The sequence below is a fragment of the Mustela nivalis genome (genome assembly GCF_964662115.1).
Source record: "Mustela nivalis genome assembly, chromosome: 9".
Lineage (NCBI taxonomy): Eukaryota > Metazoa > Chordata > Mammalia > Carnivora > Mustelidae > Mustela > Mustela nivalis.
Genome location: NC_139028.1, coordinates 44,323,232 through 44,349,657, shown reverse-complemented (window position 1 = coordinate 44,349,657; position 26,426 = coordinate 44,323,232). Strand labels below are relative to the sequence as shown.

Below are 26,426 nucleotides of genomic sequence, written 5' to 3'. Positions count from 1 at the left end.
AAGTCCCTGAGTATCTTTATGATCACTACATTTAATTCTTTATCAGGCATATTGCTTGTCTACATTTCATTTAGCTCTTTTTCTGTGGTTTTGTCCTCTTCTTTCATTTGGGACATATTCCTCTGTCTCCTCATTTTGTTAAACTCTCTGTGTCTGTTTCCCAATAGGAAAGTCAGCTATGTACCGATCTTGGAAAGTGGTGGCCCTATAAAAAAGGGGTCCTGTGGTGCCCCTACAGCACAATGCCCCCTATTCACTAGAACCAGGCACTTCAGAGGTGTTCACTATATGGGGTCTATGTGCCCTACTATTGTGGATGAGCTCCATCTAAGCTCTATTTTTAGATAAACATATGGAAGTTTGTGACAATCATCATAGCTTAATGAATTATCACAACTAACTCTTCTGATGGCTGTGTAACCAGCACCCAGGTTCAAAACAAGAATATTAACATGCTCCAGAGGCACCCTTATGTCCCCATGCACAATCTCTCTCTTTCCCAAAGGTAATCACTACTCTGACTTCTAATATAGATTACTTTGCCTAATTTTTATCTTTATAAAAATGGAATCATGGAGTAGTTATTCTTTTGAGACTGGATGATTTTGCTTAGTATAATGATTATAAAATTATTCTTATATTTCTTTGTAATTTTTTGTCCTCATTGCTGTATTGTATTCCATTATATGGATCTACTATCACGTATTTATCCATTCTACTGCTGATGGGCATTTAGGTTGTTTCCAGTATTTGCCCACTAGAAATAATGTTATAGACATTCTTGGAGATGACTGTCAGTGCAGAGCCATGCACATTGTGGGAAGAGTTCAACCATAGCACAGGCACGTGTTCAATTTTACACAAGCAGATGCTCAATTTTAGTATATACTGCCCAAATAGTTTTCCAAGGTGAATGTAATGATTTCCATTCTCTCTTTTTTTTTTAAAGATTTTATTTATTTATCGGGGTGGGGGGGGAGAGTGAGCACAGGCAGACAGAATGGCAGGCAGAGGCAGAGGGAGAAGCAGGCTCCCTGATGAGCAAGGAGCCCGATGTGGGACTCGATCCCAGGACGCTGGGATCATGACCTGAGCCGAAGGCAGCTGCTTAACCAACTGAGCCACCCAGGTGTCCCTGCATTCTCTTTATTAGAATATAACCCCTCCACATTGTTCCACATCCACACCACCTCTTGTTTTGTTAATTTTATAAATTTCTAGCCTTTCTTTGAGTGTGCAATAATATTCCATATGGCATTTTATTTGTAACTCTCTAATAACTTTTGGAGCATTAATTTTCAACCCTTTTGTATTCCTCCTTTTAGGCTTTGTTTAAACACTGCCCTGAAGAAATAACCTGTATACGCACCCAAGACTGAGTGATTCAATAGACCTCCAGGGAACAGAGCTGGGTACTGACTGAAGAGCAGCACAGGCTTAACCCGTGCTAGTTCTAGGCAACTCTTCCTCCCAGAGATCATTTGCTGGTGAATCAGCAAGCCTAAGAAACATTATCATTTCATTTTCATAAAGGCCCACTGGTGGTTCCTAGTGACTCAGACTCTCAAACCCATTTTTTAAAATATAGCATTTTCCAGTATCCTCAACTATCTAGAACATACTGAAAAACTTTGTGAAGCTTGGAGCTTATTAATGGAAGCTATGAAGTCTAAGGCCAGCTGTGCTCAGAACCCAAGCTGTACCATAATGATATTTCATCCAACCAAAGAAGAGTTTAATGATTTTGATAAGTACATTGCTTACATGGAATCCCAGGGTGCACACCGAGCAGGCCTCGCCAAGGTGATTCCACCCAAGGAATGGAGGGCCAGGCCGACCTATGACGACATCAGTGACATCCTAATTGCAACTCCCCTCCAGCAGGTGGTCTCCGGGCAGGCAGGTGTGTTTACTCAATACCATAAAAAGAAGAAAGCCACGACAGTGGGCGAGTACCGCCGTCTGGCAAACAGCGGGAAGTATCAGACTCCACCACACTCGGGGTTTGAGGATTTGGAGCGAAAATACTGGAAGACGCGTCTCTATGATTCTCCCATCTATGGCGCTGACATCAGCGGCTCCTTGTTCGACGAAAACACCAAAGAGTGGAACCTGGGACACCTGGGAACCATCCAGGACCTGCTGGAGCAGGAGTGTGGTGTGGTGATCGAGGGCGTGAACACCCCCTACCTGTACTTCGGCATGTGGAAGACCACGTTCGCCTGGCACACGGAGGACATGGACCTGTACAGCATCAACTACCTGCACTTCGGGGAGCCCAAGACTTGGTACGCGGTGCCCCCGGAGCACGGCCAGCGCCTGGAACGCCTGGCCAAGGAGCTCTTCCCGGGCAGCGCCCGCGCCTGCGAGGCCTTCCTGCGGCACAAGGTGGCTCTCATCTCGCCCACGGTGCTCAAGGACAACGGGATTCCGTTCAGTCGGATCACGCAGGAGGCGGGCGAGTTCATGGTGACCTTTCCCTATGGCTACCACTCTGGCTTCAACCACGGCTTCAACTGCGCGGAAGCCATCAACTTCGCCACCCCGCGCTGGATCGATTACGGCAAGGTGGCCTCCCAGTGCAGCTGCGGGGAGGCCAGGGTCACCTTTTCCATGGACGCCTTCGTGCGCATCCTGCAGCCCGAGCGCTATGAGCTGTGGAAGCGCGGGCAGGACCGGGCTGCCGTGGACCACACGGAGCCCGTGGCGCCTGGCGGTCCGGAGCTGAGCGCCTGGAGGGAGGTGCGCGGCCCCGGGAGAGGCACGTGGAGCCTGCGGCACCTGCCACCGCGCCGGGCCCCACGGGCCCCGCGACCCGGGGCGGCTGGCTGGAGCCCCCGCCGCCGGCGCCGCCGCCTGGCTCCGTGCCAGGCCTCCCCGCGCCCCTTACCCACCCAGAGTTCTTCCTCTGCTGCCCAGTGCGGGGCTGTCCCCGCCCGCCCCTCCGGGGAGCCCGGCCCCACTGGGCCACAGCCCCCCACTCCCTGTGCCCCAGGTCCCCGGCCCTCCCCTGGCAGGTGTGGTCCTGGTCGTCGTCCTCGGGAACAGGGGGCTCAGGGGCCTAGCCTCCAAGCCCGGGCCAAGAGGCGTGTCTTGGGGGGAGCGGGGTACCCAGCTCCATACTCGGAGGCTCAGCCCTTTCCTGTGGATGGAGGCTGGGTGGACAAGCCCGCACCACTGAGCCCTGGGCTCAGGCAAGCTGCTGAGGCTTCCGTGTCTGGCTGTGCCCCAGTCCCCTAAGCCCAGGGGACACTTTTGTAACCCACTGCTCTTGAGTGTGGCCACAGTCTTCTTGAGACTGGCCATATTTATGTCAGAGCTTTGGGCGAGCTTGCAGGACACTGGTCTTGCTTGAGAGTCCTGTGATGTTGCCACTGATGCGTTGAGTCCATGTTCTTTACCAAGTTCGCCATAATTTGTTCTTTCTGCCAGACCCTGGAATGTCTTTGGACACTGCTGATGCCCGTTTCGCCAGCTGAGCTTTCATCCACTAGGCATTCTTGTGTGTCTGCGAGCTGGGTCCTGTGGAGGTGGCCAGAGCCTCATCTCACCCAGACTCCTATCCTCTGGGCCAACTATGAATGCTGCTGGGTTTTGGTTCTCCTCAATCTCCCTCTTTTCCTCTTCACCCCCCTTCCCCCTTTCCTTGAAAAACTAGGCCCTTTCCGTCAGGAGAAGCTCAGAAAATAATTTTTCATCTTTCTGAGGATTCGATGTATTCAAAATGTGTTATCGCCAGTATTTGTTCACAAACATATTACAGATAACCAAACTGTTCAGATCTGACTTTGTTTCTAATAAATATTGTCCATTCAACTGATTGAGGGGTGGAAGTTTTTCTTTCCTGTACTTCTCTTGATAATTATATCAAAACATTTCAAGCAAGATTGATTTTTACGGGCTGGCTGCCTTGTGTGGTGTTGAGGAAGGAATTTGAAGGGTGGTTCTTGGGTACTACTAACTGGGTAGGTGAGGGGATTGGGTTTGCAGCCCTACCTTAAGGACGAAGGATAGGAATCACCTGCTGCTTTGCCGGGCAGAAGTTGCTGGGAGGTGAGCAGAGGACCAACGTCCCAAGTCATCGAGTATCTTCCCCCTGCGCGGCCTTTTCTGTGTTGTATGCATATTTCGCATAGTGCAATCACTGATTCCTGCCAGTAAACATGTGCACAAATGAATCAGATAAATTTCATCCGGTCCTCTGTGCTGGGAAGAACCTGAAGGGGAGGGGATATAGAGCAGAATGGGCAGGCCCTGCCTGGGTTCCAGTAGTCTGGGGAAGTTGGATTAAGCAGTAGACTTTTTCCAAGACCCAACTAAGATAGGTTCCACAGCTGACTTCCACTTAGAGGAAACTATCAGTATAATTGACCTAACATGGAACGTATGTTTTCTCAGAGGAGAAAGAAAGCTCTTTGCGTCTGGGCATAGAGAGGAAGAAGGAGAGAGGCAGGGCACCGTATGCCGGCCCTTGTGGCTCATGTCAAGTATTTTGAGTTTTTTCCCAACTTGAAATGGGAAGGCAAGTGGAAGTTTGAAACAGCCCTTGACATGCTGTGACTTTTATACTTAACAGTCAGCTTAGTTGTTCTGTGATAATTCCGGGGGCAGGAGACATAGGTAGAAGGTCTCAGTACTACCAGTTAGATGTGGTCATTTCGATGTCCATATTGAAAACGTGCAGAAGCAGAAAACTCCGAATAAATCTTGGAAATTGAAAATGATGGCTTGGCTACAGAAGGAAACATGTCAGAGAAGCAAACCACCACTCCCCTCCCTCCAGCTTAGGCTTTGCCTACTTTTGGGAGGTTGACTTTTTTTTAATTGGTCTGTAGAAGTTTTGTGATATTCAGAATATTAATTCACTATATTTTTTGTATGATGAAAAACGAAACTAGTTTCTTTTTATATATCTATAGATCTATTAATATATACATATGTGTATATGCATATATTATATATAATGCATGCAAATAAGAGGAGCTTTTAGTATTGTAGGCATTAATTCATGTTGTTACAGAGACCAAGAAATCCCGTGATCTGCTAGACTGATGTTCTACCCGTTGAAGACCCAGAAATATGGTGGTGCGATTCAGCAGGAGTGCAAAGGCCCGAAAATCTGGAAGCTAATGGTTTAAGCCTGAATCTGGGTCCTGTCAACCTTAAAAATAAAAACCAGTTATTTTACCAGCAAAAGATGGGTTTATTTGGAAATAAAAGAGCATCGCAGTCTGGGACAAACAAACTGGGGCAAAACCATAGGCAAGTCCAGAGAAAAAGGAGAGACATACTTTTTTAAGGAGAAAGGGTAAGTTGGGAAAGCTGTTATAAAACAAAAGTTCACTGGAATAAACTGGAAGTTTCAAGTGTGGTGGCTTTTCATTGACTGAGCTTTTGCCGGAGATGAGGTAGTGTCTCTTCCTCTAGCTAGAAGACAGTGGTACCCACTTGCAAGATGGACTATAAAGTCAAGTCTGTCTCTTCCTGTTGGGTCTGTAACTGACTATGAGGGGTAGGACATGAGCTCTCCCCCTGCCAAACACCCTGACCCCGTTTTAGTGAGGTGCACTCCGTTGCTAGCTTTCACAGTCCAAACACCTGGGAACCAGAAGGACCCACGCTTGATGTCCCAGGGAAGGTAAAGATGATATATCATCTCTAGCAGAGAGATTGAATTTATGTTTCCTCTGCTCTTTTGTTCTAGTTTTTGATGGCTTGGATCAGCGCCCCTGTAGTGGTGAAGGTGATCTTTTACTCAGTTTACTGATGCAAACACTAATCTCTTCCTGAGATACACATACAGACCCTCCCAGAAATAATTTCTTTACCAGCTACTTGGGAATCTCTTAGCCCAATCAAGTCAACACATAAAATTAACCATCAGAGTCATGACACTGAAGTCAGTTAAATGTCCTTTGGTTCTTGAAGACATTTTTTTTCCACCCTGAGTTCAAGAAGACATTCTTCGGTATTTTCTCTGCTAGTGCCCTGTTTTGAAACTTCAGTCTGCGGTCCACCTCAAGTTTATGTAAGTGATATGAAGTAGAGTTCTACTTTTTTTCTTTCTCAAAAATAGTACATTGCCTCCCCGCACCAGCTTTGTGCACCACCTCCATTATATTCAGATTCCTACGTACACAGTGTCTGGTCGGGCCTCATTTTCTCGTACATAGATGGATTTTGTTCATTGCCATTCAGTTATCACCGCCTGATAATGGAGGAGTCGCTCTTCTTTGTCTTCCTTTTAAGGAGTAATCTTGGAGATTCTTGTTTGAATATCTGACTCCATCACTTACCAGATCTGTCACATTGAGCGAGTTGCTTAATGTCACCCTGACTCTGCTTCCTCACCTGAGAAACCTGAGGCTTAATTGGAGGACTCCCCTGATCGGGTCATTATGAAGATTCAATGAATTATTCTATGCAGACTATTTTGAACAGCGTCTGACATTTGATAGTCACCATATGTGTGAGCTACTTTTAATAATATAGTACTACCAGAGGTAAAGAGGGACTTCTATTCATCAAAAGATATGGAAAAGAGGGGCACCTGGGTGGCCTGCTTGGTTAAATGTGGGACTCTTGATTTCGACTCGGGTCATGATCTTGGGGTTGTGAGATGGGTTTCCATTCTGGGCATGAAGTCTGCTTAAGATTCTCTCTCTCCCTTGCCCTCTGTCCCTACCCCCAGCACTCTCTCTCTCTCTCTTTCTAAAAAAAAAAAAAAAAAGAAAAGAAAAAAGAAAAAAGGAAAAAAGGGAGTGAAAAGACAAATCAAGGAAAAGAAACATATTGTATTACTCATATCCAAGAAAGATCTAATATCCAGAATATATAAAGAATTCCTCCAAAGAAAGACAGACAACCAGCAGAAAAAATGGACAAAACACTTGATTAAGCACTTAATGAAGAAGGAAATCCTAGTGGCTAAGAAGCATATGAAAAAGTTGCTCACCCTCATTTGCAGTCAAGGAAATGCAAATCATAACAGGATACTCCTGTGCCATCACCTGATTGGCTAAAACAAAAAGGCTGACAGATCATCAAAGGTTTGCAAGCGTGAAGAACAACCAAGACCCTCATATGAAGCTAGGTCGCATGTAAATTGATAAAAACAATTAGGAAAAATACCAATTTGGCAAGATAAAGGATGAATTCGCATTCTATGACCAAGCAATCCATTCTCTAGGTATGGATGCCTGTATGTTGGACATGTTGGAGAATTTTCAGAGTGACACTCTGTGTAATGGGACCAGAAGCGGAGGCAACTCACAGGTCCATCCACAGCATAAACATGTGTATGGTGAGTACTGGACAGCCCTGAGACAGAACAGAGTCCAGTTACGTGTGGCAACATAAAAATGACCCCCCCCCCAAAAATACACAGAAGAACACAGGAAGGTACATACGGTAGGATCCTATTGATATGTTTATGTGAAGTTTTCAAAAATGGACACAATTTCAATTTTATATTGCTTACCAAAATGAATATGCCTGTTGTTAGGGTAGGATTAGCCTAGAAGGCAGTCGGGGCTGTCGTATCAGAGGAGAAGCACAAGGCAGCATCCTGGGTCCCTGGTGATGTTCTCTTCTTTTGACCTGGGTGGTAGTTCTATTTTTGTTTACTCTGTAATTGTTAACGGTACATACATGCTTTCCAAATTTCTGTAAGCACTCTATATTTCATAATTTTAAATGTTAAAAAAACCTGCTTTCTGCTCTGAAAAAATTAAGTCATGCAGTGGTTCATAAAATCATTAGATTCATATTGTTTTGTACACTTAAAAAGTCTATATCATATTTCCAATATTTTTCATTCTAATACCCTTTATGGATATCTTCTTTTATTATATATTTTTTATATTTAGTAATATTTTATTTGGGGGGGGACAGGTTTTAAGTTAATTTTAAGATTTTTACTTATTTGAGACAGAGAGAGAATGAAAGATCACAGAGGGGGAGCAGATGGAGAGGGAGAGGCAGACTCCCTACTGAGCAAGGCGCCCAGCATGGGGCTCCCTCCCAGGTCCCCGAGATCATGACCTGAGCTGAAGGCAGATGCTTAACTGACTGAGCCACCCACGTGACTCTAGAACAGTTTTAGATTAATGAAAAATTGAGAAGATAGTTCGGAAAGTTCCCATATCCCCCAACCCCTCCCACACACCTTTTCCCCTAGTATTTTTTTTAAAGTTTTATTTTTTTTATTTTTTTTTTTTTATTCATTTGAGAGAGAGCAAACAAGAGCAGGAGGAGGGGAGAGTCAGAGAAAGAGGGGAAAGCAGACTCCCCACTGAGCAAGGAGCCCAATGGGGTGCTCCATCCGAGGACTCCAAGATCATGACCTCTTTTCCCCTAACTTCCCCCATGATGCATGTGTCACAATTAACGAATGGGTATCAAATGTTATGATTTACTAAAGGCCGTAGCTTGTTCAGATTACCTCATGTTTTACCCAATGTTCTTTTTCTGTTCCAAGATGCCATCCAAGCTACCACATTACATTTAGTTTTTAAATGTCTCCTTAGGGGAGCCTGGGTGGTTCAGTGGGCTAAAGCCTCAGCCTTCTGCTCTGGTCATGATCCCAGGCTCCCGGGATGGAGTCCCGCATCGGGCTCTCTGCTCAGCAGGGAGTCTGCTTCCTTTCCTCTCTCTGCCTGTCTCTTTGCCTACTTGTGATCTCTGTCTGTCAGATAAATAAATAAAATCTTTGAAAAAAAAAATGTCTCCTTAGGTTTCTCTCGGCTGTAATAGATTCTCAGACTTTCCTTGTTTCTCACAAAAATGCATATATAGAAACTTGACAATTTAGGGGGTACTGGTCAACTATATCATAGGATGTCCTCTGTCGGAATTTGTTTTTCTTATGATTCCCCTTGGTTTAGGTGTTCTTCGGAGGAAGTTTGCAGAGGTCCAGTGCCGTTTTTATCACATCTTCTCAAGGGCATATCCTAACAACATAGTGGATGACTCCCGATATTGACTTGGCTGAAATAGCGTTTGTCAGGACCCTCCATTGTCAAATGTCTCCCCTCACGCCTCGCCACCCTGTACCCCTGAGGGCAGTCAGTAGTCACAGGGCACGCTCGGGGAGCACGGTTTCATGCTCTCCTTTAGGGTGGAGTACGCGTAAGTTATCTGGAATCTTCTGCAGGACAGATTTGTTTGCCTCTTCTCAGTTTGTTACTCAATCACTTATATCAATGTGAACTCATAGGTATTCATCTTATAATCTGAGTTATAATTCAATAGTACTTTGATTATTTCGTTGCCCAGATTGGTTGGGTTCTGGCCATTAAGAGCTCTTTCCTGTGGTTCCCGGTCTCCTTGAGGTGCCCGCATCAGTGTGTTTGTTCGTGTAGCCCGTCCTTTATTTCAAGCATTGCAGAAAGCTCCGGGCTTTTGTAGTCTATCTCCTGCCCCAGTCCTAGAAAGTTCTTTTCCTCATGGGTTTCCCCAGTTCTTTCTTTTTCATTAGAAGTATCAGTTCTCTGTTTTATTAATCACATCTATTTTTTTTAAAGATTTTATTTATTTATTTGACAGAGAGAGAGAGAGAGAGAGTGTGTGTCCACAAGCAGCAGGAGCAGCAGGCAGAGGGAGGTGGAGCTGCAGGCTCCCCACTGAGCAGAGAGCTCAACTGGGACTCGATCCCAAACCCCTGGCTTCTATTTGCGTATATGTTCCTTTTCTTTCTTGCTTATTTTTCATGCTGTCATTATTTTGACTTCTTCCTTTTTTTTTTTTTTTTTTTTGCATAATACTGTTTTATTTTGTTTTTTTACTAATGGGTTGATTTGAACATAAAAATCAATAGATTTTTTGCATGGATATTACTGTAGATATCATGTGGATATAAATTTTCAAATAAATAGAGTTGTGTACAGTTTTTCATTGTTAACTTGCAATGTTATTTCATTGTGTTCAAGACTATTTTCATTGCTATTTATTTTGTGGTCTTATATCAGTAAATAATTTTTATTATGTTTAGTTAGCCAGCATATAGTACATCGTAAGTTTTGGTTGTAGTGTTCAATGATTCATTAGTTGTGCATAACACCCAGTGAATTTTTTTAAAAAAGATTTTATTTATTTATTTGACAGCGAGAGAAGGAACACAGCAGAGGGAGAGGGAGAAGCAGGCTTCCTGCCAAGCAGGGAGCCCAACTTGGGGCTGGATCCCAGGACACTGAGATCATGACCTGAGCCGAAGGCAGACGCTTAACAACTGAGCTACCCAGGGGCCCCAACAACCAGTGAATTTTTATAAATGTTTTATACTTATGTTTTATATGTATTGAAAACATCTTGCATATAATTCTCCATCTTTGCGTTCTATATCTCTTGCTGCTATGTGGTTAGATAAAGTGTATTGCTGTAATATTTTTCTAGTGAGATTTCTCTTTGATAACTTTCTTTTATCCTATAAATGAATTAATGTTAATTACTATCTTTTGTTTAATATTTGTCTGGTTTGACTCTCCCACTCCTTTATTTTCAACCTTAATTTGCTTGGTTTAAAGACTGGTTTGCTTGATTTAAATATTGGTTTGAAAAAAAAAAACCAGAAGAGCTTAGAGAAAGTAGGATAACTACCCAAGACCCTAGCCCCATGATTACATTAGATGGACACTGATTAAATCAAAATAGCTTACTGCCCAGGTATAAAACTAGAGCCATCAGGACTCCTGGCTACACTAGGACGCTAGCTAGCTAGTAAGAGGACGCTTCCTCTCTGGGTCCTGGAGTCCCTTCAGCTGGAATCAGTTTCTTTGGTAGAAGGTATGTCACTTTGTTATTTGTGCTTGTGAGCAAAAGAATTATTTTTCTGTTATAAATTTAAGAATGTAACTGTAGTCATATATACATGTGTGTGTGTGTATATATATATGTATATATATACATATATATACAATTTGCAATTGAGAAATATGCATTGGGATTATTTCCTTGAGTTAAAACAGTTTTCTTATTTTTAAACTTGTTCTCAGATGTGTGGGTTTAATTTTTTTTCTTACTATCTTCTTGGTAGCAATCACAGATTTTCAGGAAAAAGCACTGCATTTAGCAGGCTGGTATCCAAGAGAATTAGAGTATTTCCTAGAACCGCAAAGGAGTGAACGAACAGAAAGGGAACTGAAGGGGCTCCTGGGTGGGTGGGTTAGTTGGTTAAGCATCTGCCTTGGACTAAGGTCCTGATTTTGGGTCCTGGGATTGGAGCCCCCATGTCAGGCTCCCTGCTCAGTGAGGATTCTGCTTCTCCCTCTCACTCTCCCTCTGTGCTTGCTCTCTCTTAAATATATAAATAAAATCTTAAAAAAAAAAAAAGTTAGGGAACTGGGAAATATGTGGGACTAAATTAGAGACGTTGACTGGGTATGGAGCTAGTAGATTTGGGATGGGGCTGATTGAATTAGAATTAGGGTGGGAGAGTAGAGCTGGAGTTTGAGCAAAGCAAGTTTCATTTAGAGGCTGAATCCTTAAAGGGGACTATTTTCTAGGTCCTTGTGTATCCTCATTTAATATCAAGGTCTTAAGCTAGCAGAAAGCAAGCATTTCCTTTGGGTTTTGCTTTTGCTTTTTCCTTTAAAGAATAAAACAGATGAAATGAGGACATTTTATATCAGAAAGCAACTTTTCCCTGGTAAAATTCTATATTTATGCATTCAAAGTACAACTATTATGTACCTATCATTTTTAGTTTTTTTTCATTGGGATCTTGTATTTCTGTTGCAAAAAGGGATGGAAACCTTCTTGCTATCCCATTAGAGAAGCCCCTCTAATCCACAGTATTGCTTTCCTCCACTTCTGTGACTTGTGGTCAGTTGAGGCCCAGAAGCAGAGGTCCTTCTGATGTTTGCTCAGAAAGTCAATAGCAGTCCAGTGGTACCTCCCAGGGCCTCGTCACTCACCTTACTTCACTCTTCCCATAGGCATTTTATCATCTCTCACATGGTAAGAAAGATAAGTACAAACACTTGTTGGAAGAGAGGAAGAGCTAACATTCACATAACTTTAATTCTGTGTACTGTTATAATTGTCCCCTTTTATGATTGTTGCTGTTAATCTCTCACTGTGCCTAATTTATACATTAAACTGTAGCATAGAAACACGTGTAGGAAAAAAACAATACATATGGAGTTCGGTACTATCCTCGGTTTCAGGCATCCTGTGGAGGTCTTGAAGTGTATCCCCAGAGGACAAAGGGAGACTACTGTCCAACAGATTATTAACTGGTGTGCAGAATGCTCTAGATTTCTGGATGCTAATCTGTGTCTAGAAACTTTGTTGAACCCTATTATTTCTAATAATTTATCTTTTGATGCAACATGATCCAAGATTGTTTCAAGTGTTTACCCACTAAGGATTATGAGTATATACATTAAGTGAACAATTAATGTACACACTTATGTTCTGTATTTTTTGTCTGCTTGTAGTTTACATAGCACTTTTTTTTCTGTTCTGGGACTCTTTTCCTCTTTTTTAAAATACGTGTATTAAAATAATGAAATAGATTTTGAGTTATTTCAGATACTTTTCTGCATGATATAAGATGATGACTTTTCCATTTCATTTGTTATGGTATTCAGTAACACTGCTAGAGGTTTTTTTTTTTTAAAAAAACTTTTTAAAAGGTTTTATTTATTTATTTGAGAGAGAGAGAAAGTGAGAGTGCACAAATGGGGGTGGGAGAGGGATAAGCAGCCTCCGCTATTGATCGTGGAGCCTGATGCAGGGGTCTATCCCTGGACCCCGAGATCATGACCTGAGCAGAAATCAAGAATCCATTGCTTAACTGACTGAGCAACCCAGGGTCCCCAAAACTGTTAGTTTTTAAAGCATCCTTGCAATAATTTATCACGGTGTGTTATTCTTTTAATGCCCTATTGTGGTAAAAATTTGATAAAATTTTGTTTAAGGTTTTTGCAACTTTTGCCCTAGATATCATTTACCCTATAGAGTGCTTATCCAATGTTGGCCCTTCTGGGTTAAGCTTCAAGGTTATGCTCATAGCCTCAGAAAACAAACTGAGGGGTCCCTCAGTTACGTCGAGTATTTACTTTTTTATTTTGTATATTTTGGTGAGAACATTTAAGTTCTACTCTCATAAACTTTCAGCACAGTTTATCAAGGATAGTCATTGTGTTTTACATTAGATCCTCAGAACATTCTTAACTTACTGTCTTTTACCAACCTCTTCCTATTACTCCCAGCCCCTCCCAATGACTTTTCCACTCTGTTTCTGTTTCAACTTAAAAAAAATTTTTTTTCAAGATTCCATGTATAAGGGATAACATGCAGTATTTGTCTTTCTCTATCTGGTTTACCTCACTTAGCATCATGCTCTCAAGGTCTATGTTGTCCCAAATGGTAGGATCTCCATCTTTCTCCTGAAAGATGAATGATATTCCCTTGTGTGTGTGTGTGTGTGTATACACACACACGCATATATATATATATATATATACACACACACATATATACATATGTATATACACACACACATATATACACACACACACACGTATATATATACACACACACACATATCACACCTTTCTTGTTAATAGAGAAGTTGAGAATTATTTTTATTGGAGTTTAATTAACATTCAGAGCTATATTGGTTTCAGGTGTATCATATAGTGATTCAACAATGCTATACATTATTCAGTGCTTCTCACGATAAATGTACTCTAAATCACCTCAACTGTTTCACCCATCCCCCCACCCCCCTCGCAACCCTCACTTTGTTCTCTGTATTTAAGAGTCTATCTTTTCGTTTGCTTCTTTTTTGTTTGTTCTTTTGTTTTGTTTCTTAAATTCCACATATAAGTGAAATTATAGGGTCTTTGTCTTTGTCTGACTTATTTCACTTATCATTATACTCTTCAGGTCCATTAATGTTGCTGCAAACCACAAGATCTCACTCCTTTTTATGGTGGAATGAGATCCCATTGTATATATATACCACTTCTTTATCCATTCATCTATGCGTGGATGCTTGGATTGCTTCCATATCTTGGCCACTGTGAATAATGTTGCAATAAGCATGGGGGAACAGATCTCTCTTTGGTACTCTGCTTTCATTTCCTTTGGGTATATACTGGGAAGTTGGATTGCTAGGTCCATGTGTTAGCTCTATTTCATCTTTGAGGAACCTCCACACTGTTTTCCATAGGGGCTACACCAATAGACACTTCGGCCAACAGTGCAATTTTTGCACTGCCTTTCCAACTTTGAAATTAACACTTCTGTACCAATTTTCTTCTAATTGTTGCAAAATTGGTGTTTCTTTTGTCATCTGTTTTCAAACATTCTGTTTGCTTTTCTTAGAATTAGCTTTTAAACGTTCTTGAGGAGACTTTCTGCTGCCATGAAGTCTAACCACTGCGGTCCCCAGAAGGCAAGTTGTGCTGTCATGACCTTCTGCCCAACCGCGGAGGAATTTAAAGATTTCAATAAATACATTGCTTACATGGAATCCCAGGGTGCACACCGAGCAGGCCTCGCCAAGGTGATTCCACCCAAGGAATGGAGGGCCAGGCCGACCTATGACGACATCAGTGACATCCTAATTGCAACTCCCCTCCAGCAGGTGGTCTCCGGGCAGGCAGGTGTGTTTACTCAATACCATAAAAAGAAGAAAGCCACGACAGTGGGCGAGTACCGCCGTCTGGCAAACAGCGGGAAGTATCAGACTCCACCACACTCGGGGTTTGAGGATTTGGAGCGAAAATACTGGAAGACGCGTCTCTATGATTCTCCCATCTATGGCGCTGACATCAGCGGCTCCTTGTTCGACGAAAACACCAAAGAGTGGAACCTGGGACACCTGGGAACCATCCAGGACCTGCTGGAGCAGGAGTGTGGTGTGGTGATCGAGGGCGTGAACACCCCCTACCTGTACTTCGGCATGTGGAAGACCACGTTCGCCTGGCACACGGAGGACATGGACCTGTACAGCATCAACTACCTGCACTTCGGGGAGCCCAAGACTTGGTACGCGGTGCCCCCGGAGCACGGCCAGCGCCTGGAACGCCTGGCCAAGGAGCTCTTCCCGGGCAGCGCCCGCGCCTGCGAGGCCTTCCTGCGGCACAAGGTGGCTCTCATCTCGCCCACGGTGCTCAAGGACAACGGGATTCCGTTCAGTCGGATCACGCAGGAGGCGGGCGAGTTCATGGTGACCTTTCCGTATGGCTACCACTCTGGCTTCAACCACGGCTTCAACTGCGCGGAAACCATCAACTTCGCCACCCCGCGCTGGATCGATTACGGCAAGGTGGCCTCCCAGTGCAGCTGCGGGGAGGCCAGGGTCACCTTTTCCATGGACGCCTTCGTGCGCATCCTGCAGCCTGAGCGCTATGAGCTGTGGAAGCGCGGGCAGGACCGGGCTGCCGTGGACCACACGGAGCCCGTGGCGCCTGGCAGTCCGGAGCTGAGCGCCTGGCGGGAGGTGCGCGGCCCCGGGAGAGGCACGTGGAGCCTGCGGCACCTGCCACCGCGCCGCGCCCCACGGGCCCCGCGACCCGGGGCGGCTGGCTGGAGCCCCCGCCGCCGGCGCCGCCGCCTGGCTCCGTGCCAGGCCTCCCCGTGCCCCTTACCCGCCCAGAGTTCTTCCTCTGCTGGCCAGTGCGGGGCTGTCCCCGCCCGCCCCTCCGGGGAGCCCGGCCCCACTGGGCCACAGCCCCCCACTCCCTGTGCCCCAGGTCCCCGGCCCTCCCCTGGCAGGTGTGGCCCTGGTCGTCGTCCTCGGGAACAGGGGGCTCAGGGGCCTAGCCTCCAAGCCCGGGCCAAGAGGCGTGTCTTGGGGGGAGTGGGGTACCCAGCTCCATACTCGGAGGCTCAGCCCTTTCCTGTGGATGGAGGCTGGGTGGACAAGGCGGCACCACTGAGCCTTGGATTCCAGTTTTACGCTCAGGCTTCTGGGTGCTCCTGTGCCCCTGATCTTCAACCCTTAGGGCCCCCATTGGATCCTGATTATCAGATGCACCCTGGCCCGTGCCTGCTATCCCTGGACAGTATTAGAGTCAGCTTCTCTGACAGTATTCCCCTCGCTCTTCCCGATGTCGCCAGAACTCAGAAAACATTCCCCAGGAACGCTGATGGGCACTGCAGGGCCCCTCTAACCCTCTCGAGGTTGGTAATGATGGACCACACTTATGCTTCTATGAATCCCACGCCAGTTCCAGCTGCCAGCGTCTCTTCCGTCCCTGATTCTGATCCTCTGGGTTTAAAGCCAAGGGCAGCTGCGCTCTTTGAATCCTGGGATTTGTTCAGGCCTGATGGAAGATCTTCAGCCTTTGAGCTGTTGACTTTTGAAGACTTTGCCCAATATAGTTGCATCTGACTGTCAACCTGGGGAAGTGTAGGCTGGGCCTATCCCAGTAGAGGGGCTTTGTCTTCTAGAAAAGAGAGGTTACCAAAGTTGCCAGAGACTTTCTCCCGCTTGGACAGCCAGGACTCCCAGTGAGTGGCTCCCAACAGCTGCCCACAGAATGCTGTAGTACTTCTCAGGGAATCTCAGCTCACCCCTGAAGACCAAAAGGTCTTTGGACTCTGCCTTGGCCTAGATGCCATGAACGCTGCTTGTTTCTGAGCCCCCCCCCCCCCCAGGATATCTGCCCTGCAGTAATTCGAGGCAACACTGGATGTTGCTGAGAATCTGACCGAGCCCCTCCATCCTCATATTACATCTGGGCCTCTAAGTCACTGATCCTGGCTGCCCCTGGACATTGCCACAGCCACAACTGAGCCCCAGAAGCTTCTTCTGCTTCGGCAGCTCTGATACACCCCACCTTTCAGGCCACTGCTCAGGCTGAAACCAGAGCGCATTGAGTCTGTCAGCCAATTCCACCTCAGGGATGTTTTTAACTTTATTGATGTTTCTTAAAGTTGTTATCTATACTGTGTATCTGCAAAGCAAAGAAAGGTTAAAATTCTTAAAATAGATTTTTACAATGTATTTAAGGGGTGCCTGGGTGGCTCAGTGGGTTAAGCCTCTACCTTCAGCTCAGGTCATGATCTCAGGGTCCTGGGATTGAGTCCCGGGTCAGGCTCTCTGCTCGGTGAGGAGCCTGCTTCCCTCTCTCTCTCTGCCTGCTTATGATCTCTCTCTGTCAAAATAAATAAATACAATAAAAATAAAATAAAATGTATTTAAAACAAGACAACAGGTCCAAAATGTAGTGTCTTGTGATAAGCCCCATGTCACAAAAGAGAGACTTAACTGTAAGTTTAAGCTCTCTCAGCAATGGAGTTTAAACCAGCTTATCAGGAATTGCCTGGCCAGTACTAGTGTGGGTATCTGCCTGCTAGTCTCCCCCTATCCTTTTTTTTTTTTTAATTTTTAATTTTTTAAATTTTTATTTATTTGACAGAGGGAGACACAGCAAGAGAGGGAACATAAGCAGGGGGAACAGGGAGAAGGAAAAGCTGGCCTCCCACCAATCAGGGATCCTGATGCAGGACCCGATTCCAGGACCCCAGGGACCATGACCCAAGCCAAAGGCAGACACTGAACTGACTGAGCCACCCTGGCGCCCCTCCCCCCATCCTTTAAGTACCCCTGCTGTACTCAGCCCAGTTTTTGGCCTACTATGACTTCTTTGTTCCTGTTCCCTTCTGCCTATGAAAGCCTTTCATCTTGGAGCTCCTATCTATCTGCTAGATTGGATGCTGCCTGATTTGAATTGATTTCTGCTCAAATAAACTCTAAAAATTTTTTACATGCCTCAGTTTTTTAACAGTCTGAACACAGAGTGATTCAGAATAATTAAAAAGAACAAGCAAAACGATGCCACACAAAATACAAGCAGAGAGCAGGTGTCTTGGGTCTTAATATCAGACACGCCAGAATGGAGACTAAAAGGAACATAGAAAGGTTTTTCATAACACCAATGGCTAAATTTCACCAAGTACATAGAGCCATCATGAAAGTCCATGCAACTTTGACAAACTATAAATTATTCTTTAGATGAAAAGCAGATTTTAAAACAGAACAAGTTGAAAGAATCACATCAAAATAGGAGAACTTGTCACTTTATGTGATATTGTGATTTGTAACAAGAAATAGACATTGGCCTTTATCCCCATTTCTGGCATAGAGCTCCTAAAACCCTTAGAATCTCGTAAGAAATAAGAACGATAAAGGTGTCTTGTTACATTAGCAATGTGAGTTTTGCAATGCCTTTAGGTCACCTAAATGTGACTCACCAGAGAAACCAGAGGGTTAGAACTTTCAGTCCCACGTCCTTGACCTCCAGCAAGGGGATGAGAGCCTGGAGGTTGAATCAATTGCCAACAGCCAATGATTTAACCGATCAGATCTAGGTGATGAAACCACCGGTTTGGAGAGCTTCTGAGTTGGTGAATACATTGGGGTGCTGGGAGAGGGCCAGGACGCTCTGCACCCCTTCCCTCTACCTTGTCCTAGGCATCTTTTCTATCCAGCTGTTCCTGAGTCCTATCATTTTATTAAAAAACAGGTGACTTAGGAAATAAAATGTTTTCCGCATTCTGTGAGCTATTCTAACAAATTAATCAAGCCAGAAGAAGGGGTCGAGGGATTTTTAGCTAGTTGGTCAGAAGTACAGGCAAGTGCTGAAGGGGGGGGGGGCAAGATGGGGGGGGAAATGCAGGGGGTACAGCAGTCTTGACACCGTCACTTGTAGCACCTGATACTATCTCCAGGGAGATAGTTTTGTTACAGGATTTGTGTCCCCCTAGTGCCCATAGTTCTTGGTCGTGCTCCTTTGAAGAATGAAGAGGAAGACCAGGTGGAGAGTGGTAGGCAGCAAAGCAAGGTTTATTGAGCAAGAGTACAAAGCTTCTGGAGAAGGAGGGGTCCCAAATGGGTTGTCCCCAGAGTTTCTAAGTTTGGGGGTTTTTAATGAGCTCTTTTGCAGAACTTTCTTAAGCAATCAGGGAGTGCTGAGTCATGCCAATCAGGGCTTTGGTCATGTAACTGTACTTATTGGGTTTTTAGTCCATGTGCTGATGGTTCTTTTTTGTTGCCATGTGGGGGCTTATGTCTTACCTGCCCCTTACCTGTGATTTTTAACAAATGGTTTTGCAGTTAATTGTCTTATTTTAGGAGGTTTTACAGAAGTCATTTGTGCAAAGGCTGCAAAGCAGAATGTCAGTAGGGACCTGTCTAAGCTGCAAAACAGGACGTCAGTGCTGTTTTATCTTAGCTGTCCTGACTCTATATTTCCTTGCTGGGGACCTTGGCCCCAACTACCTACCTATGCACCTGACTCCTAACAGTTTCAGAATTGAGTTGAGTTCTTGTATAACCTGCTGGTATTCTCAGAATTGGCAGTGGTGCTGGTGTGGGGAAACTGGGACACACATCACAATTGGGTGGACAGAACCCCCTTTACCTAACCTAGTGCAAGACAGAAAAAATGGACAGACATAAGGATGTCAAAAACTTAAACAGCATTATCAATAGGCAGAACTTACGTACCTGACAATAGGGAACACTTGCTTTTGTCAAGTGCCATTGGATCAATCACAAAAATTGACAATATATTAGGGTGAAAAAAAGCATCAATAATTACAAAAACAAAGTATGAAAAAACCTTATCATTATTGTGTGATTATCACACAATAACCCTAAAAATTAGGGGTGCCTAGGTGGCTCAGTCAGTTGGGCATCTGACTCTTGGTTTTGGCTCAGGTGGTGAGACATTAATTTCATTTCTAAAAAATTAATTTCTAGTTTTTTTTTGTTTTTGCTTTTTATTCTAGAAAGAGAGAGCATGTGAAAGGGGGTACAGAGGGAAAGGGAAAGAATTCTCAAGCAGATGCCCCCCAAAATTCAAATTTTAAAGCAAGCACAACATTGATAGAAAAACCTAATAAATTATAGTAAAACCTAATAATGAGAGCAAATAATAGGCAAATGTTCTTTATGAACATCCATGCAAAAGCTTTAAATTAAAATTAGTTAAGACAAGGTAACTACATTATAAAAATAATGTAATGACTAAGTGGGGCTTATTGCAGGAAGGTAATGTTGGTTTAAAATTTTTAAAAAATGTGGTAATATAACTTACCTTATTAACAGTTCCAAGAATGAAAGTTATATGACCATTTTTATGGATGCTTTAAATACACCCCCACATATGAATCTATGAAAGAATAATTCCTTAAAATGAAAGCATTTTCTGTATCTAGTTAGCTATTTTATATTTCAGACATTTCTACCAGCAATTACAATAGAATTAGAAGTATAAACCAGGGAAAAACATTAGAACTTTAATTGATGGAAGGGAAGTGATGAAATTAGTCATTTTTTTTTAAGTAGATATGATTAAAAACCTAGAAAACCCAAGAAGGAGTATAGTTATATCTTTCTTGTTTTCATCTTACTCCACCCTAGCAGGATTCTGTGCTCCCAGGTTTTACTTCTTGGAAGAAGAATTCAATCAAAACTTTGTTGTCCTGTGGTGCCTGGGTGGCTCAGTTAGTTCAGCGTCTGCCTTTGGCTCAGGTCATGATCCCAGAGTCCCAGGATCGAGCCCATATTGGGCTCCCTGCTCATCGGGGGTCTGCTTCTCTTTCTCCCACTCCTCCTCATACTCTCTCTCACTTTCTCAAATAAACAAGTAAAATCTTAAAAAACACACACACAACTTTGTTGTTTATCTAAAATGAGTAGCAAAAGGAGAGAACCAAGACAACCAGACATTTGGAGATTTCCAATTAGATTAAAAAAAAAGATACTTATCAGGTATATTTTATGCAAACTGAGGGAGTAGTCAGCATTGGTTAAGGATTGTTAAAGTCAAAATTTCAGAAAAGGTGAGGTCACAGGGTGACTAAGTTGGCGTGAGGATAAAGATCATTTAAGAAAGGGGAGAGGTAAGCTTGTCACCTTTCCCATTTTCCTTGTTTATATTGGTGGTCACCCGCACACAGTCATTTTGGTTGACCCTGAACAACGTGGGTTTAAACTTTGAGAGTCTATTTATATGTAGATTTGTTCTGATAAATACAGTATGGTACTGGAAATGCATTTTCTCTTCCTTTTTGATCCTTCCTTCCTTTCTTTCTTATTAGAGAGGGAGTGAGAGGAGGGGACGGGGGAAGGGGCAGAGAGAGAATCTTAAGCAGGCTCTTGGTCCAGCACCAGCTCCATCTCTTGACCCGAGCTGAAATCAAGAGTTGGATGCTTAACCGACTGAGAACCCCCCCCCCATTTCCTTTTGATTCTCTTAATAGCATTTTCTTTAGTTTACTTTATTGTAAGAACACAGTATATAATTAAAAAAAAACACAAAGTATGTGTTAATTGACTAATCAGTAAGGCTTCTTGTCAACATTAGGCTTTATATTTGGGGAAGTCAAAAGTTATTTTCAGATTTTCAATTGTACGTTACCTCTAACCTCCACATTGTTCAAAGGTGAACTGTATTTTAAACTTTCTGCCTTTTCCAGAAACTCTGTTTTATCACTTCTCCCATTTTTAGGCAGATGACCTTAATCCCTACTTTCTAACGAACTCTCCAGAATGATCTCGGACCTTTCTCCTTCGAACTTCGGCAACACTTTATTAGATTCTTGAGCACAGACAATACGCCAGGAACCATACCAAGCATCAACATCAGCAGATCATTTCATACACAAAATCGCCTAATGTGGTAGAAGGTATTACTAATCTCATTATATAGATGAAAAAATAAAATTACAGAAAAATTGGATAAAATGCTTAAGGTTACCATTTAGTAAATACTGGGATCAGTATTCAAAGCCAAGTTGTCAATTAATGCTCATTCTGCACATGTCTTATCTCCCCATGGATATAAACATCTTCTGACTAATTTTTGTATTCTCCATTGAACTTATATTGATACCTTAAGCATTGTAGTCACTCAATTCATTTAGCTAAAGTTTTTCAACTCTCTCCTGACTAAAAAAATTCTCTGGATCCTTATTTTTCCACCTTTTTGTGGATTTTAATTTTAATTCTATCTTGAATTACAGTGCAGATCCATGGGATTGGATTAGGATACAGCTGATTGAATTAAAGTGTTATTGAGGCATTCCTGGAAGGCTCAGTCAGTTAGGTCCTTGACTTTTGATCTCAGGGTCCTGAGCTCAAGCCCCTCTTTGGGTATAGAGCTTACTTAAAAAATAATAATAATAAAATAAATAAAATGTTGTTGGCTTATCACCCCATTCCTTTTCATTTTGAAAACAGCTCCAGTGAGAAAGCACTTTATGGGTCTGGGAGTGTCTTATTTGAAATCGGGATTTCATATCAGTGGAAGATAGGCTATGTATTATTGTTTTATGAGGGTTTTTTGTATTGTTAAGTATGTGAAATTGATGGAAAGGGAGAACTTTCTCTTGATAAAAGTCTAAAGCTTTTGCTTTTCAGTTGTGGAAACATTTTCTAATTTTTGCACTGGAAATCATGATACATGAGGTTTCTATTTCTCCTGGATTAAAAATGAATACATATATATAATTAAGTAAAAAAAAATATATATATATACACATTAAGTTATTGTCTCAGGGATGGTAACTAGTTTTGCTATGTTGTCATGTTATAAGTTTTGAAGTCAGGGTGAGTGGGTGGCTCAGTTGGTTAAATGTCTAGGGTTGTGAGATCAAGCCGCATCTGGAGCTTTGTGTTGGGCGTGAGCCTACTTAATTCTTTTTCTCTGTCTCTCCTTCTGCCTATTCCACTCCCGTCTATCTCTCAAAATAAATAAATAAATAAATAAATAAATAAAATCTTTAAAAATGTCTTAAAGACAGATTTTATCAGGCAGTCTTTATTTTATGGGAAACTGAAGGAGCAGACCAGAGTTTGACTTGAAGATTTTGAGGATATGGAGGGACTGGATGAGAAGAGTGCTCCGTGAATTCAGTTTTTGACAGAACACATAATGAATTCATCCTGCTTCATTTTGAGGTTGCAAATAGGAAAGCATATTTCTGGGTCTTGGAAATGCTCGTGGGAAATCAGGATTTCATATTGTTGGACAATTGCCTGTTTATTCCTCCACCCTTGTTCTTTAAAACAAACAAGCATGTACAAGAGATTAAGGCAGGAACTATTTATTTTTTAATTTTTTTTAAAGATTTTATTTATTTATTTGACAGAGAGAAATTACAAGCAGGCAGAGAGGCAGGCAGAGAGAGAGAGAGAGAGAGGAGGAAGCAGGCTCCCCGCTGAGCAGAAAGCCCGATGCGGGACTCGATCCCAGGACCCTGAGATCATGACCTGAGCCGAAGGCAGCGGCTTAACCCACTGAGCCACCCAGGAGCCCCCAAGGCAGGAACTATTTACATTTGAAATAGAGTTTAAAGTTTTTTAATCTTTACTTTTTATTTTGGTGATTAAGAACATTTAAAAAGTTTTTAGTCAAATCTTCACACTATTAAGGCATGTGAGTCTTTGTACCTTTTCGTCTTCAGGCTTGAAAAAAATATTTTTACCCAAAATAGTTTTTGTTTTTGTTTTTTTGTGAGATGGTAACGAACTGAGGTTTACTAGCAGTGAAAAAGAACATTTTGGAGACTGATGGGTCTGCTGACAATGGAATTATATTGGAGCTGACTGAATAAAATTATTCTTTCAATTATGACTATCTTCAATAATATTTTTTGATTGAAATGCCAATCAAAACATATCCCATTTCCTTTGTGCAAGAAACTGCTGAAAATAGGATTTAGTTCCTGAACGAATTGGCAGGCTGGGGGGTATTCTTATAATTTTAGTTGCTTGAAGAGTTCAAGTTAGAATGGGTGGTGGTGGTTCCTGACATCGATGAGAGCCTTTAGCACTGTAGTAACCAATACTTACGTTTATACGATTGTGGGTTTCACGTGGACCTCCAGCAACTTCAGCTCTATCCAGAAAAGACATTGGGATTTAGGACTTTGATGCTTATTCATTTGAAACTATAGCATCTCAGGAACATGGCATCTAGAATATAAGCTGTAAAATAAGGACGGTTCGTCCAGTCGTGAAAAATATTTAAATATTTCAGGAATACGTTGCTTACTTGGAACACGGAGTCCAAACACAGGCACAGAACCCGCCTGGCTGAGAAATGGGAAACCAGAACGCCGCATACCGCTGCAATAGCCACTCCTCTCCGGCAGGGGGCGAGGGGGCGGGGAGCCTGGTCATTAGCTACACCGAAAGAGAGGGCCGGGCTGCGGGGAAGCACCGCCCGCTGGGGGGGAAGCCCAAGGATCAGATCCAGGCATAGGTGGATTATGAAGATTTGGAGCGAAAATATTTGAAGAAACGCTTATACAAACGACCAAATTATGGCATTAAAATCCAAAGGCTCTTTATATGATCCAGTCTCTGAAAGCCGGGAACCATTCAGGACCTGTCGGAGCCAGCCGTGCGGCCGCCCAGCCCGGAGCCGGGCACCTGGAGGGAGTTCTGCCCCGAATCTCCACCCACCTGCTCAGCTAGGAGGCAGGGTCGCTGTCACCGTCCTCGGGAACAGGAGGCTCGGGAGTCGGCTGCCGGCGCCCGCGGCCAGGATGCGCCTCAGTGGGCACAGTGCGCACAACTCCGGACCCGGAGGCTAGTCCCGCCCCAAGACGACGCTCGGGACCTGAGCCCGGCAATCTGTCATCAGGCTAAGGCTTCCGCAGCTCAGAGTCCTTGAACGGCCCCTGGACCTGGCTTCCTCCCGTCCCTCCCAGTCCTTCCTGGTTGCCTCACTGGTGCCACCACTTAACGCTGTTAACCATCATTCCAGCTCTGGGCCAAAGTGGAGTTTGCAAAACGCTATTGTTTCTGACGGAGCTCTCCAAAAACTTGCTCCTGGACGCTGCAGAATTCTGTCTGGATCCCTGGCAACTAGTAGCATAAGTTCCTGATCTCCTTTGCACCTCGAAGCTTGTGGTCAAAAAGATTAGGTTTGGCATCAGCCGGGTTCAAATCCTAGCTCTGTCACTGCCTAGAAGTTATGGGAACTTGAGCAAGTTAATTCCCCCTCTTAGAGCGTCCGACTGCTGTCTGTGAAGGGAGATACTATGCCCACTTCACAGTTGCCGTGAGGATCTTACTAGCTAATCCTTCAAGCTATCTTTTCACAGTGACTGCTGTATTCTACCTTGTAATCAACTAACAGTAGTTAACATTTGATCTTGACTGCCTCTGTAGGGGCCACCTGGGAATATGGGTTCTACATCATCTTTGGAAAAGTCTGGGTCAGAATAAGAAAGATTTTAGGTGAGCACTCTTAGAATAAAAATAGAAGAGAAAGTCCAAAGGACACCTATACTTACCATCTGGGAAGGGAGCTTAAAGTCAGACGAATGACGTTAAGACCAGAGCTTTGTAAGGCACTGAAAGTGTGTGAGTGTGTGTGTCTGTGTGTGTATGTAAGTGTGTGTGTGTGTGTGTGTTGCCTCCTTTCTGCTCTCCTGCAGCTGTAAGGAATGAAGTCTTAGTTTTCCTGGAGCAGCAAGTAAATAGGGAGGTAGGTTTTCTCCTTCTCCAGCCGGGCTTGGAGAAGGAAGAATGAGATGGTGTGGCCACGAAGAGGTGGGGAGATGGGTCTTAGTCCTTGGGATGCATGGTAGACAAGAAAGGAGACTTGGGGAAGCCTGCCTGGGTCTAGAGCAGTCTGGGAGATTTAACTACAGCAAAGGCTCTGTGCTTTTCCTCATCAAATGTTGGCAAGGACATTCAGAGCAGGACTTGTTTCTCTAGACATACAACTAGAACTGTGGACTGAGGCTCTGATATCTGCAAAGTGGCCAGTGTGGGGGGCTGTGTGAGCTCTGCCTGCCTCCTCTTTGGGCTTCTGGTGTAAGATGGGTCCCAGGACAGTGGGTAACACATCTTTGGGGTCCTGAGACTTGCTGTTCGCCAGGGAGAGTAGTCAGCCCCTGTGGGTGGAGAAAACTCCATAGTCATTGGAATTACACAGGGCATCATGCATCATGTGAGACACTTTAAAAGACATAAGTTGCTACAGTGAGGACACCAAGAAGGAAATCAGAGCTGCTGGACTGGATCCTTGGCTGATTGTTGGTGAATTAAAGTTACTGTAGTAAGACCCTATTTCTGGAGAGCATAACACTTTCTACTCCGGCTCCCCCCTGCTCATCTCCTTTGCCCTTCTGTGTTTGTGCACCTGCCCGTCCCCTCAGCCCTCCCACTAGGAAACCCAGTGCCTGAGGCCCATTCAGGCTGGTTGTGACAACTGAGCCAGGTTGCCTGGGCCACTCCACATGGCGTCGCTGTGACCTGATTCCAGACCTGCAGAGGCTCACCTTCCTCACCACCTCACAGATCTCGACTCCCCAGGGTGACTCCCAGGAACCTTGGGACTCTGCTTGTCCATTACAAATGGCCTTTGGTCCTTGGTCTGGGAAATCTGGGAAGTCTGTCATGCTGGAGAGTAGTCATGAGTCTCTATTCATTCTTCCTCCTT

The 26,426-nt window shown here is 43.9% G+C and overlaps 2 pseudogenes across 2 annotated transcripts; both read left to right on the top strand.

Annotated features, from left to right (window-relative positions):
- Positions 1–1,564: 1,564 nt before the first annotated feature.
- On the top strand, positions 1,565–3,322 carry LOC309841438 (lysine-specific demethylase 4D pseudogene; annotated as a pseudogene). Its single transcript has one exon. The product of its transcript is annotated as a lysine-specific demethylase 4D pseudogene (transcript).
- A 10,973-nt stretch (positions 3,323–14,295) lies between these two features.
- On the top strand, positions 14,296–16,348 carry LOC309840268 (lysine-specific demethylase 4D pseudogene; annotated as a pseudogene). Its single transcript has one exon. The product of its transcript is annotated as a lysine-specific demethylase 4D pseudogene (transcript).
- The last annotated feature ends 10,078 nt before the right edge of the window (positions 16,349–26,426 follow it).